Here is a 15,285-nt window from a genome sequence, read left to right as displayed (position 1 = left end):
GACCAACAGGACAACCTCCTGCAGACAAAGGCAAAGGTGTAGCTTCGTCCTCAGAGGCTTACCAACAGACTATGTTAGGTAACTTAAATTTTAAACCATTAGAATCTCTCGAGACAATGGAACGAATTCATTTCGGCCCATTTAATTTAATCGCATACCCCGAGAGCAATATATCTTTTAGAATAAGACCAGACTACGTTTTAGACAGACCTCAAAGATGTTTAATAGATAACCTCTGGATTTCTTACAATAGACAAAATCGAAATCATTTCATGGCATCTATGAATGCTTTATGTCATTACATGGCCGAAAAAAGTAGGCCTCGTTTTAAATACTATGTAGTAATTCATGGAAAAACTAATGGCATTTTCCAAACATGGTTAGAAGTATTAGACTCTATACAAGGTTTCAAAGCCCCTCTTTTTAAAGGTTTTAATGATTTCACAGAAGCCACTAATCATGCTAGGGGATATTTAGGGCCAAATTATTACATATCTCCTTCTCTTAGACAAAATCCAGACCAGATACCCCAGTACAACTTGCAAAAGGAAACTGGAAAGATTATTTTTTGTAATCATTGTTCTTCTATGACAGAAAACTTCAAAACGCTAAATGCCCAAAAGGAGTCACTCCTCATGGAAAACACTAGATTGATTAAACACATACAAATGTTAGAAACAAAACTCAGACAGCAGACTCCAGTAAGCAAAACTGATGCACAAACTCAGACCCCAACTCAGAGTTCTCTATCTCCTCAAAAAATGGATGAGAAGGGTGTGCATTTCCCAATAAATGCTCAGAAATCCACTGTACCGGATGTTGGTACAGCTAGTCCGATTCAAACGGTGATCGGTAAAGACAAATCAAATCCGTTCATGGCTGTCACTTTGCCAAAAAGTAAAGATGAAGGCTGCTCTTCATCAAAAGCTAAAATAAGATCCAAGACTTCAAAAAAGACTTTAATATCCAAGAGAAAAAGTGAGACGATAGAGACAATAATTAAACAGACTCTAGACAGATTTTTTAGTAACCAAACGCAAGACAAATATATGGATGGACTACCAGACGAACAGCCGGATAGCACTGTACCAGAAATAAATAATACAGATAATAATTCTGCAAGATCAAATGAAGAAGATAGCATAGAACAATTTCAGGATGCTCAGGATCCATATGAAGACGACGACTCAGGCATGAGCTTCGACTCCATAGCCCTGCACAACTTGGATACGTAAAAATACTCTACAGTTGTAAAGATACTCTACAGTTGTCATAGTTTTGTATTATTAGCTAGTATGGTCAAGTGGGGATGCCCACTTTATGTCTTGTAAAAGTCAGAGTCAGTCTGAGTGCTTCCTTTATCACTACTTTCTAAAAAGAAAGAAAAACTGTTGAAGCACGCGTCAAAATAAGTGTGAAAGAAAATTAATAAAGCATGTGACGATGGGGCCCAAAGCGTACCCGACTTGCATTATTAAAGTTTTCTTTCTTATCCCTTATCTAAAAGTGTCGGCCAATTATGTTGCGGCCACGTAGTAGCTTTAGAACCACTCCTTTATGTACATTTTTCCTATAAAAGGAGCACATCTTGTAGTAGAAAGGCAGAGAGAGAAAAATCAACCAACCTAAAAACTCGCCTGAAATGTTTAAACCTTTCCTCCCAAAAAACTTGTCTAACCCAGTCATTCTTGTATAAACTCTGTAACATCGTGGTTTAAATAAAAGCTTCAAGTTTTCTATTCGATCTTTAGGGGGTTCCCGAAAGGGAAACCTCTCTCCTAGTTACTTCATGTAAGTTCTTATTTCCATATTTTCCCCACAAAAATATTTATATTCATGTTCTTATATATGTTTTAAATAGTTTTTTTTTGCATAACCATGTAAATTAAACTGTCTATAACCTTCTTACCCTTAGTATATGGTTAGCCTCTTAATTTTTTAGTATCAACGATGGATTAACCTGTAAATTCCTAGGAATTCTGGCTTTTTTAGTCCAAAAGGTCTGCACAATAGACAAAGGACGATTGTTAGCTGCCAGATAAAAATTTTCCGGGGTGTGGTTAAAGAAGTACGATGTTAAGAACATAGATTAAGAGGAAGAGATGAACAGGGTTAAAAAAAAAACTGGGGAAAATAAGAATGAAAACATGAAGAAACAGTAGGAAAGAGGGAGTATTGAGTAGGTTTTTACAAACTGATATATCATTAGTCACAAAAAAATTGAAATTTACCATTGGTTGTATCGAAACAGTTCTTTAAGCATTAGTTTGTTTTTGAACTACTTTATTTAATTGAAATATTTTACTTTATTGAAATATCCGACTATTATATATATATATATATATATATATATATTATTTGAGATAATAAAAATGTATTTTCAAGAGAAATTTAACAAAGAGAAATAATGAAGTACTTTCGGTGATTGAAAGGCTTACTGCAATCACACCATCATTTGGGAAGCAAACCACGAGAATACTTTTAATTAGGGAAACATCTCGTGTATAGTTCGTGCATCTGGTGCACCTCATGTGCAACATACATGAAGGTGAAAATTTTCGAATTCATCTTATTTTCAGTAGAATTATTTGATATACAGAGTAAAACCTACAACCAACAATGTATTGTATTCAGAATAATAACAGAGTATTATTTTTATATAATTAAATAAGTAGAATTTTTTTTTAAAATTTGAATAAAGTAATGACCTAATTATGAAAACTTGCTCTATTATGTGTTTTGATCATTATGCCCTTCCTTGTAATTGCAACATGATGATTTGGGGTGTGAAAATGGTTGACACGATTCCCAATGCGATCGAAAATGATTTGGACGAGTATTTTTAGAGACTTTAAAATCTATACAGTTGACTTTGATCAATATTTGTGGTTCTGAATATCAGATTATGATTTGGACAGTTTCATTAGGTTTAGAATGTCGAATTTAGGTTAGTAGCGTGGTTGATTCTGGTTTGAGACCTTTATCTTGCATTCAATCCTTTTGTTTGAAAAATAGTGAAAAGGGGTCTCGTGGGTTAATTTATAATTTAAAAATTCGACGTCATCATGGAGTCCGTAACGTCAAAAATAGCCCGATAGCATTTATGATTTACTTTTATCGAGTCCCGAACAAATCTAGAGGGTCTATTCGGAGGATTCGAAACTATGCAAAATCAATATTTTTATTGATATCGTGGTGCAAGCCAGATCCTTCTTCGTGAATGCAGAGAAGGATATTTTCCTCCATTGTGAACAAGACAAGGTTGCCGCAAATGCGATGGTCCGGGTTGTGGACCTTTGCGAAGGCAAAGGATAATTAATTGGTCTGGTTAAATTGACTCTCGCGAACGCGAAAGGTTGATCGTGCTCGCGAGCAATTTTTCACAAAACAATAAATAAACCCTATTTTCACGATTTTCATTATTTTTGGACCTCTGAGCTTGGGTAAGAGCGATTTCGTAGGATTTCATCACCATTCTTACATGAGTAAACTCCTAAATCATATTTCCATTATTTTCTTTCAATTATATCTTTGAAAACATCTTTTAATCATGATTTTGAAATGAAATTTTGAGGTTTTTATCGATAAAGCTTAAAAGTGATTTTTTTTTTGTTTTGAATCTCATTTTTAATTTGTTTTCGCGTGAATTTTCAACTGTAGATTCTTATAACTGAAAAATATATTTCTAAAATAAAATTTTAGTTTTACCTCTTTCGATTTTGAACTCGTTTTTCAAACTCATTTTGGACTCAACGCAAATATGGGCAATATGCATATTTTTAGCCCCTTTTAACGCGTAGATGCTCTATTTAAATGTTGTAATTGATTTCGAGGCCGTTCATAAAGGGAGAGATCCTTGTTGAAGCACTTTAGGCCAGAATTTCATCGTTTCGAGGTAGTAAGACTTAACTTCTTTCGGATTGAACTGGATAGTTAATAAATACGTAAAATATGCTATGAGTTGGAAAAAATAACTATGGGGTTTATATTATTTGAGATTGTTATTACTGGTGTGTTTCGTATGGAGCTTATATTCTGTTGTTGTTGACTTGAGATAACAGATAATGCGTTTTGTCCGTGTGGGGTTTTTATTTGGTATCATTAACCTTATCTTTATATTTAAATATCTTTAGTCTAGATGTAGTGCCCGTGTGGGAGCTTGAATTGTTATTTTTGGCCTTTTTGGGCATTGATTATCTTTATCATAATAAAAATACTTGAGTTAGGGGTTGATATGATCTAAATGATGTGTTACATGCATATTTATTTTGATGGTGCCTAACTAAAGTTGTTAATCATGAATTGTAGGTATATTGAGTTGGTTCTGGGCACTTATATATTCATGTTGGATGGATTGAATATTTTCACACTAATTTGAGTGTGAGCATTATATCCTTATCTCATACATATACATTCATGAGATACTAACACCATTGAGGAACACTATTTTTGAAAGAAAATGAGATATTTTAATAAAAATCTCTCTGTGAATACAAGTCAGAGAGGTGGATTGAGCTATTGAGATATGAGTTATAGTATATGGATTGCGAGCTCCCTTTAGGTCCTATCTTGAGAGCTACTAGGTATGTACAAAAAGTCATGTGATGACTTTTACCATTCTATATCATCACTATTGTATTGCATTGCGTATACATATTTTGTGATTTCTTAGTTTCATGTGTGTTTATTTATTTTTTTTACTCTTCATGTGTAGTTGTATTGTTTTATTTTAATATTTATTCAGAACTGTTAACGGAGATAGTGTGAGCTATCATTTAAATTTTTTTACTTCCAGGTTACATGCTCATAGTTTTCTTTACTTATATTATTTTCTGCTTTGCTTAGTCAGTCTATGATACCTATTGAGCACAAGTGGACCGTTCTCACCCTTATTGTGTCTTTCGGTGCAGATTTGAATACGAGCACAGGACACGACAATTGATTTTATGCTTATCTGAGTGGTGATCGAGGTACTGACATGATCTAGGACTTCAGAGCTGACTCCAGACTTCCTCTTACTTGTTTTAGATTTCTTTACTTATTTTTAGAGACAAATATTCATATTTCAGTATTTCTGAGTTGTATTTAGATACTTTATACTTATGATACTAGATGTTAGATTTTATAATACACAGACCTACGCGGTATTTATTTTCTGTGTAGGCCTGATTCATTCTAGAAGTTTCATCTTACTATTTTCTTTTGCTTGTTGGATTTTTTTTATGGTGACTGACTTACTTGTTAAGGCTGGACCGCAACAAGTGTTATCATGATCCAGTTTTTTAATTATAACAAGCTTTCTCTCTAGTGAGAAGAGTGACCACCGAAACTAGGATACAACAATAGGGTGGATTCTCTTTTGTTGTTGGTTGCTTGAAAATGTTGATGCTAGAGAGCTGGAATCCGATCTTGTGTCACGTAAGAGATAAATTTATTGTTGTGTGCAGTGTTAAAGGTCCAAGAGTGTCCATTCTTGGGTTCTTAAGATTATACCTTCATATGGTCTATCTATCTATCATTTTACCTTCTTGTAATCTTGTTTAGTGTTTGTGTTGTAATCTTGTGTTCTTGTTGTTATTGTTAAATCTGAATCTTGTGTCTTCTTATTCATCATCTTATGTTGTTAATCTAGTTTGTTTTCCGCTGATTTGGTGTAATAAACACCTTGTTATCTTCTTGTTATTGTGTTCTTAGGAAGCCGAGACTTGGTCTCGAAAAGGGTTCACGAATTTCTTCCATTTTGTGGACTGTTTTTGGACTAATTTTGGTGTTCCCTTTTTTGTTTAGTATAATTTTGTATCAAATCCATCTTTGGTTTTGTTCTTACAATACCAATCTTGGGCTTTCTTGCTAAGAAAATAAAAAATAAAAAAAAGGAAAGAAAGACGTGTTCTTGAGCTTGAGATCTTGGCCGAGAAGTTGAACTTCTGGTTGTTGTATCTTGGCCGAATGTTGTGTCTATGTCTAGAATTTATTTTGCTTGTGTTGTTGTTTCAAGTGTTAGTATTCTTGTCCATTAACACTTCGATTCGATCTAGATTTGAGCTTTAAAAAATTAATGTTGTTGTTGTGAACAAAACCATGGCTGTGTGTTGAAGTTGTTGTTCTTGGACGTGTGGACTTGTTGTTAGTCTTGGTTGGATGTTGTTGGTGTTTTTTTTCTCTTGATAAAGTTGTTTTTAAGTTCTTGACATTCATCACAACCTTCACCCCTTACTAAAACCAAAATACAACACCAAAAAGACCCTTGGCCGTGTGTTGACACTAAAATTGGTCGTGATGTATGTTGATGTTTGTTGTGGGGTGGAAATTGTTGTTGTGTTGTTGATTTGTTCTTGAAGTTTTTTGTGGTGTTCATCTTGTTCTTCATCTCACCTTACAACTTAAGACAACCAAAGTGTAACATAGATTCAAAAAGGTGAACCTACAAGTTGTAAAGTTGTTTGTGAGAAGACTTGGGCCATCACTTTCTTGACTTAACATCTACTTTTCAACCACTTTTCTTGTTTCAAGGGACCTTGTTTTGTGGGAATTGTACAAATTCAAGTCTTGCCTTTTGAAGATTAGACTTAAAGGAGATTTAAGACATAAACTTTCCCTCCAAAACCAATTGTTTCCATTACATAGTAACTAAAGTTTGTAAATTCAACTAGTGACTAATTATGGGGCCGTGACCATTGGTATGCTGCTATGTCACCCAAGTTACTATTGACACAAAAATTTTAAGCTCAAAATTAGATCTTCTAGTTTCATTGTGTTGTTTCTTTAGTTTCATTTGTTGATTCCATTACTAACTTACAAGCTAGTTTTAGATTGTAAGTTAGTTTTGAAACCGTCCTTCGTGTATACGTTCCTTTGTGTGTCTTATCCTTTTGATTCATTGTAATACTTGGTCCACCTCTCATTGCCTTACGGATTACAAGAAAGGTTACGACACTTGTGATATCAAAGTGAGAAAAAAAACCCGAGAGCCAAAACAATAGAGAGGGAGTGTGAGGACCATTCTTGCACAACTAAATTGTTTGTTGTTTTGTAGGTAAATTCTTGGCCATAATGGAAACCATTTTGGCCCTCCTTGATGCTTTATCCCGAGACCTTGCTAGGGAAAATGCGGGTCTTAAAAAAATTAACTCAGATGTGGTAACTATGCGTGAGAGGTTGGATAGAATGGAGAGTCGAAGGAAATCTCATGCTTTTACTCCCGAAATTTTACTTCCAATGTCCAATCCTCCAAGACAACCACATAATGCCACAAGCCAAGCTCCAAATAGCCCTCAAAATCGAGAACAAGATAGACCACTTCCCTCATAAATTGATCAAGTCCAACAAGGAGGACTTGGAAGCCAGTATCCTCCCATCCAAGCTCCACAACCGAAGCTTCACGTTACCAAATTGAGCCTCTCAACCAAAACTTTCCTTTCCAAAAACCGACACATCCAAGAAGAGAAACATGGTAGAGAGAGACATGAAGGATATGGAGTCTACGACGATGCTTATATGATAGAAGGAGACTTGAGTCGGATAAGATTGAAGGCCAATCTCAAGAGAGAGAGGAAGATGAGGGTCAAAATGAAGATGTTGGATCCGAGACTTATTGTCATTATGCTCTCAAGTTTAGCTAGCTTATGGACTGTTTTTGTGCATTTCTTGTGGGCTATTTTTAGCTCTTTTTTGATACGTCCCTTGTTATTATTGAGCTCTCAGGCTCTTCATATTTTGCGGATTGTTTTTGAGTAGGTTGCCTTTGAAGTGACCAATTGAATAAGGTGAAGCCGTGAATTTGTGGACAAATTCCTCTCAAAATGGAAAGGATGATACGAGAATAATCACAGATATGGACTTAGGAGAGTGCATGTTGGACCTGAGCCTTGGCGCGTGCAATTGAAGTGTAAAAGAGGCCCAAAATACACCCAAATCAGCCCATAAATTACACTAGATGGGTGCCCACTCTTTGAAGGGTCTTTTGGTCATTTTAACTTATATTTTTTTATAGCTATAAAAGGAACATTGTAGGGTTTTTAGTTTAGTTTTTGGATGATAGTTGGGAGTCTTGTAAGACTTGTAATAAGCTCTCTCTCTAGTGAGAAGAGTGACCACCGAAACTAGGATACAACAATAGGGTGGATTCTCTTTTGTTGTTGCTTGCTTGGAAACGTTGATGCTAAAGAGGTGGAATCCGATCTTGTGTCACGTAAGAGATAGATTTATTGTTATGTGTAGTGTTAAGGGTCCAAGAGTGTCCATTCTTGGGTTTTTAAGATTATACCTTCATGTGGTCTATCTATTTATCATTTTACCTTCTTGTAATCTTGTTTAGTGTTTGTGTGTAATCTTGTGTTCTTGTTATTATTGTTAAATCCGAATCTTATGTCTTCTTGTTCATCATCTTATGTTTTTAATCTAGTTTGTTTTTCGCTGATTTGGTGTAATAAACACCTTGTTATCTTCTTGTTATTGTGTTCTTAGGAAGCCGAGACTTGGTCTCCAAAAGGGTTCACAGATTTCTTCCATTTTGTAGACTGTTTTTTGAACTAATTTTGGTGTTCCCTTGTTTGTTCCGTATCACAAACTTATGAAGCTTTTAAAGTTTATGAAGTTATAAAGTGCACATATATATGGTGGAATTAGGTATGCATGGTTTAACATGTTCTCATTTATATACTAAAAAATATATCGAGATTGAATGCTTGAATCTTTACTTAATATGTTCCAACTTCAAATAACATGAGAAAGTTGAACTTGTTATATTGACTTCAGATACTATAATTGCTAGTGTAAAAAAGATCAAGCAGCGCTTATAGATAGTCTAGTATAAAAGAGATAACAAAATCTAAAAAAACAGTAAATTGGACCAACTAAGTAGATTGAAGAAACATTTATCTTTTAGTGAAATCATGTAAAATAGACAATCTATAATTTTTAACTACATATTTTATTGAAACCATCTTTTGGAAGAAACCTCTTCCAAAATCAATGATCTTTTCAAATATCTTGATTTGATTCTCCTTCTTTTTTCTTGGTCCCTTAAATAGAAAATTTTTGATCAAGCCCCAGTACGAAGAAAAATCAAAATAAAGAACGAGAAGGCCTAAATCTTCATACCTAAAAGTACTCACATAATTATTGGGCTCATAATCAGTGGCATGACCAATAAACTGTCATCTTTAATGATGCGCCTAATAATTTTATGCTTTCAGGGTAAAATGCTCTGGTCCAATCATAAGGTCCATTGAGGAGCGAATAAAATCCTACCAGGAGAATGACAAATGTTGTGGTGATGTAGAAAATTTGTGTACTTAAATGAAAAATAAGATCTCCTCTAGACAGGAAAAGACCTAATAAATAAACATTCAAATATAAGGATAAGTTATGCATACTATTTTAAGATAATTAAAAATTTTTTTAAGAGAAATCTAACAAAGAAAAAAAAAAGTGAAGTACTTTTGATGATTAAGAGGCTTACTACTGTTACACCATCATTTGAAAAGCAAATCACGAAAGTACTTTTAATTAAGAAATCATTTCATGTGTAATTCGTGCATTTAGTGCACCTTATGTGTATTTTGCCTTTTTTAATTTCAAAGGGTCGGAAAATATTATTTTTTGATTTTTTATATTATTTCGAAACTTTAAAGAAAAGTTTGAAACAATTTAAGAAATTATAGAGTCGTCACTTGATCTTTGAGAAAATATCAAGAAAAAATAAAAATATTACTAAAAAGATTCAAAGCAGAACAAATCTTTTAAGTTTAGAAATTTTGAGTAAGTGGTTCCTATTAATATTCTTGGAAGGTTGGTAAGACACCCAGAGCATCCGTTAACTTGCGGTTATCCGGCCTATTTGAAAACAACTTTTGACTAACTTTTAAAGGAAAAGTTGATTTTTTAAAAAAGAAATCGATAAGGAAAATTTTATTTTCAAGATTTGTGCAAAACAAATTTTCATGACTTAGCAGAAATTTTAACTAAGTCTAAGAAAACTAAAAAAAATAACTAGCATATAAAGGGAAAAGAGGGAGACTAAAAGACTTAGGCCATTAGGCCTAAATCCATAAACCCCGTCCTAAGCTAATTTGAGCTTTTAGGCCCAACTGAACCTGTCCTAAACTAATCATTTGGGTTTTTGGTCCATAACCACCTGTCCTAATCCAAACATTTGGATTTTTGATACATAACCTGTCCTAAACTATCTTTTTGGACCCTTGAGGCCCAAAATCTGCTTCACTTGTATTAAATTACAACTTTGGTTTTGAGGTCCAAACAAATGAATGAATAATAAATAATAAATAACAAATAAAGCAATTAAAATTGAGACTTTTCAAGTCTCTTAGCGACTTCGACAATGGAGTTTCAACCCATTTTTTCGTCTTCCATCTTTTTGCACCCGTAAGCCATATAATAGACTTATGAAACTTCTTTAAAATTTTATCGAAAAAATAGGCCTCATCGGTCCATTATGAAATGCAATGAAAAAAGAGTTCATTTGGAATCTGAGGCAAATTCATGCAAAGAAAAAAGATGAAGGAATTAATATATATTCGAAAATTCTACACTTGATAGATAAATGATGAGATGAAAAAATAGCATTTTCAAGTATAAAGATTAAGTAAACTATGATATCAAAACAAATCAAATTATCTAACAAAAAGAAAATTAACCCATTTCTCAAACAATCTTACAAAAATTAAACCTACCATAATGTAATCAACTAACCCTTGAAAATAAGACATGGACCCATAAACATAGTTGCTTTAAATTTAGACAAATATTTCCTATAGATTAACATATATTTGCACCAAATACTATGATATGATAAAATCTAAGCCATATTTTCATTAAAGAAAAAAAAAGAGAATGAGCAAGAGATGAAGAAATCTTTTGTAGCACCTCAAATATGAAATATAAGACATACTAATGCAACAATACTTTTTCAATACCAAGTGGAGTCAATCAAAAAATCTATAACTTGAAGAAAAATTCACTATAGCATGTGAATAACAATGGGACGTCTAAATGCACAAAAATACTTCAAGAAATAAATCAATTAGCGAGGTAAAGCAAATTGCATATATTAAACATGTTTGAGAAATTATATTCAAAGACAAGATAAAAAGAAATAGTAAAAGATTAATTCTAAGAAAAAGTATCCAATTATGCCAACTCCTATTTTTGTTTTACAACCTTTCAAAAAAATCTATAACCCTAACAAATTTTTAATTTAAACAAGAGAAAATCAAAGACTATTTTGACCTTGAAGACGAGTAAATCATGATCATAAACATATATCAAAAGAACTTCGCATTTCATCATGACATATAATCATGGAGAAAAATAACTCTTTAATCAAAAGAATTAAGAATCAGCAAAGGAATTAGATCTTAAAAGTAGCACTTAAATTACAATTTTTACATGTGAATGAGCCGACTATCACGTGTATGCCAAAGTGGTCCACTTTAACCTTAAGCGGTGATTTTGCAAATCGCTAGGCCATTAACATAACACACTATGATATGCCTTTTAAAATCACACCAAATTCCTAAATACAGGTAACTCACTACTTCAAATTGAGAAACAATTTCGCAGACCCTTTAGAAATAACAAATACGAATCTGAACTTCATTAATCAAGCAAAGGTCAAAACTTTATCCATCTAATTTATTAAGGCGAACCAAACAATAGTGACTATTTTTTTTTGACATAAAGGAAATAATTTTACATGCTAAAGGCAAACATATCCATCAATAACGAATTTAAACAAGGCATGAGTACATATTTTAATCAAGCAAAAGTCAAAACTTTATCCATCTAATCATAATAATCAAAGGAAAAATCCAAAGAAACACGTTCAGCTATTGTTAGCTCATTTTACACCATAAACATAAAAATCATCATAATATCGATATCACAACATCCTATGTACAACAAACAATCCCAACAAACAAAATTACAACTACGAAACTACGAAGAAGGAGATGAAGAAGAAATGATAACAAAACTAAAATAAAAAAGTGTGTTTACCTTTTTTGGAACAGCAAAATGGACCTTCAGGCCTTCATTGGAGTCTTGATCACCACCAAAAAATAATCTTTTGAAAATCCTAATTAGCCTACCGCTTTAAAATTTTAATAAAAAAATTTAACTCTTTGCTAAAAAAAAAAATTTCCAACTCTTTGAGACTTGGTCTTTCTATCAAAATAGTAGTAGTATTTATAGGAAGTGATAGGGATTCAATTCTTTGAATCCACCAATGTGGAAAAAAGAACTTAGAGCTGTTTTGAAAATTTAAAATTTAGGATAAGGTTCGTTGGAGGATAAAAATGGAATTGTACAATTTAATACCAATTTAAAATTGAAAATGAAAAAATGACAAGGTTTAGGTGAAATTGTACAATCTAGTACAAATTTGAATTTGTGTATTAGAGAAAAATTTGTTGTTGATGTCATTGTCTTTTCATGTGGGTTTGGGTCAGGTTCGAGTTTGCGGGTTGCTGTTGTTAAACGTTGGTGTTTTAGCGTTGTATGTTATAGTACGCTGTTTCGCTGGTGTTGTAGCATTTTGGTTGTCATTTGTTGATTGTTGTTGTTTTTTGGCGTTGTTCTGTTAAGGAGAAGAGGGGTTAAAGATGTGGGCTGAGTTGGGTTTTAGATGGTGGGTTGGTGGTCGATATGATGTTGGGCTTGGGAATCAGGATTTTTTGGGCTGGTATATACAGAATTGGACAGGAAAGGGTTGTTGAGTAGAATTAGAATTTGGGGGTTATTTTAAAAAATAACCACAATCAATTTAGGATTTAGTCGTCTCATTTAAATTTTAATCCATATTGAAAATCAATAGGCCAATTGCATTGCAATTATGATCAATTTGATTTAAATTATGGTAAAATTTAATAGACCGACTAAATTAAATTGAAATTCGATATGAATTAATACCTCATTTAATCTTGAACTTCTTGATTTAATAAAATCAAACACATATTTATCTAAATAAGTTATTTTTGAGAATAAATTATATTTAAATCAAGACTTTATTCATTTGAATTAATTTTCAAGCTTAATCTCAGTAAAAATTTAATTTTGATAAAAATGTTCATTTAAGTAACAAAATTTATACAATCTGATTTATGTAAATACAAAAATATATAATCGTCACTTAAATGACAAAACTAATCCAAATAAATATTTTAGAGCACATTTATCTGGATGAAATAATTATTTTAATTTTATTAAAAATTGAAGAAATTTAGGATTAAATTTGATCATGGAGAAAATAAAATTCGGTGTCAACAATGTGAATCGTATATATAGGTGAAAATTTTTGAACTCATCTTATTTTCAGTAGATCTACTGGATATACAGAGCAAAACTACAGCCAACAATGTATAATATTCAAAATAATAACAAAGTATTACTTCTATATAATCAAATAAGTAGAAATGAATTTTTAATTTGAATAATTACGTAAATATGAAGTTATTTAAAATTTATGAAATTATAAAGTACACATACACATGAAGGAATTAGATATGCAAGATTTAGCATGTTCTCATTCGTCTATTAAAAAAATATAGAGATCGAATATTTAAATCTTTACTTAATATATTCCAACTTTAAATAACATAACAATGTTATTACAAAAAAAAAAAAAAAAACATAAGAATGTTGAACATGTTATATTAATTGGTTTCGAATACTACAACTACTAATATTAAAAAAGATCAAGCAATGACTATAGGTGATCTAGAATTAAAGAATTAATAAAATCTAAAAAAAAATTATAGAACAAAAAACATATGACTGATTGAACAAACAAAATAGACTGAACAAACGTTTAGCCTTGAGCAAAATTATATAAAATACACAATTTATAATTTCTAACTACATTGTCTCATTGCAACTTTATTTTGGAAAGAAATTTCTTTCAAAATTAATAGCCCCTTCAAATATCTTCATTTGACTCTGTGCTTCTTTCTTATCTCCTTAGGTAGGAAAATATAGATCAAGCCCCCGGTATAAAGAGTAATAGCTACAAAGAATGCGAAGGCCCAAACCTTCATAGCCAAAGAATCCACAAATTGTTGGCTCATGATTAGTGATATGACCAAGAATGTAATCATATCCAATGATGCACCTAATAGTTCTATTCTTTCAGAGTAGAATGTTTTGGTCCAATCATAAAGTTCATTAAGAAGTGAATAAAATTCAACTAGAGAATGACAAATGTTGTAGCGTTATAGAAATTTTATGTACTCAAATGAAAGATAAGATCTCCTCTAGCTAGGAAGAGACCTAATAAATAAAGCTACAAATATAGGGACAAGTTACACATATTATTTGAAATGATAAAAATATCTTTGAAAGAGAAATCTAGCAAAGAAAAAAAATGTAAAGTACTTTCGATGATTAAGAGGCTTACTATTGTTACATCATCATTTGAGAAATAAATCACGAGAGTATTTCTAATTAGAAAAATTTTTTTGTGTGTAGTTTGCACATCTAGTGCAACTCATGTGCATCATTCATGAAGGTGAATATTTTTAAACTTATCTTATTTCAGTAAATTTTTTGATATATTGAGCAAAAACTATAATTAATAGTGATAGTATTCAGAATAATAACAGTCTATTATTTTTGTATAATCAAATAATAAATAAAAAATTTAAATAGTCACATACATATGAAGTTATAATATATATATATATATATATATATATATATATATATATATAAAGAAATTAGGTATATAAGATTTAACATGTTCTCCTTTGTCTGTCACAAAAATATATAGAGAGCGGATTCTTGGACTTTTACTTAAAATATTTCAACTTTAAATTACATAAAAAAGTTCAACATGTTATATTAATAGGTTTCAGATACTACAACTGCTAATGCGAAAAAAAATTAAGTTGTGACTATGAATAGTTTAGAATTGAAAAGCTGATGAAATCTAAAAAAAAAAAGTAGAAATATTCACATATTACTGATTAGATCAGCTAAGTATGCTAAACAACCATTTAGTCTTGAGTGAAATCATATAAAATGCACAATCAATAATTTCTAACTACATTATTTCATTGTAGCTTTTTTTTGAAAGAAATTTCTTCCGAAATCAATGCCCCTTTCAAATATCTTCTTTTTTCTTCTTAGGTGGAAAAATGCAGATCGAACCTCCAGTACAAAGAATAATAGTATCAAAGAACGTTAAGACCCAAATTTTCGTCGTCAAAGAATATACATAATTGTTGGGCTCGTCATTAGTGACATGACCAAGAATGCGGTCATATCCAA

This window comes from Capsicum annuum, chromosome 4, assembly GCF_002878395.1.
Source record: "Capsicum annuum cultivar UCD-10X-F1 chromosome 4, UCD10Xv1.1, whole genome shotgun sequence".
In the NCBI taxonomy this organism is placed as follows: Eukaryota; Viridiplantae; Streptophyta; class Magnoliopsida; order Solanales; family Solanaceae; genus Capsicum; species Capsicum annuum.
This window is presented reverse-complemented; position numbering follows the sequence as displayed.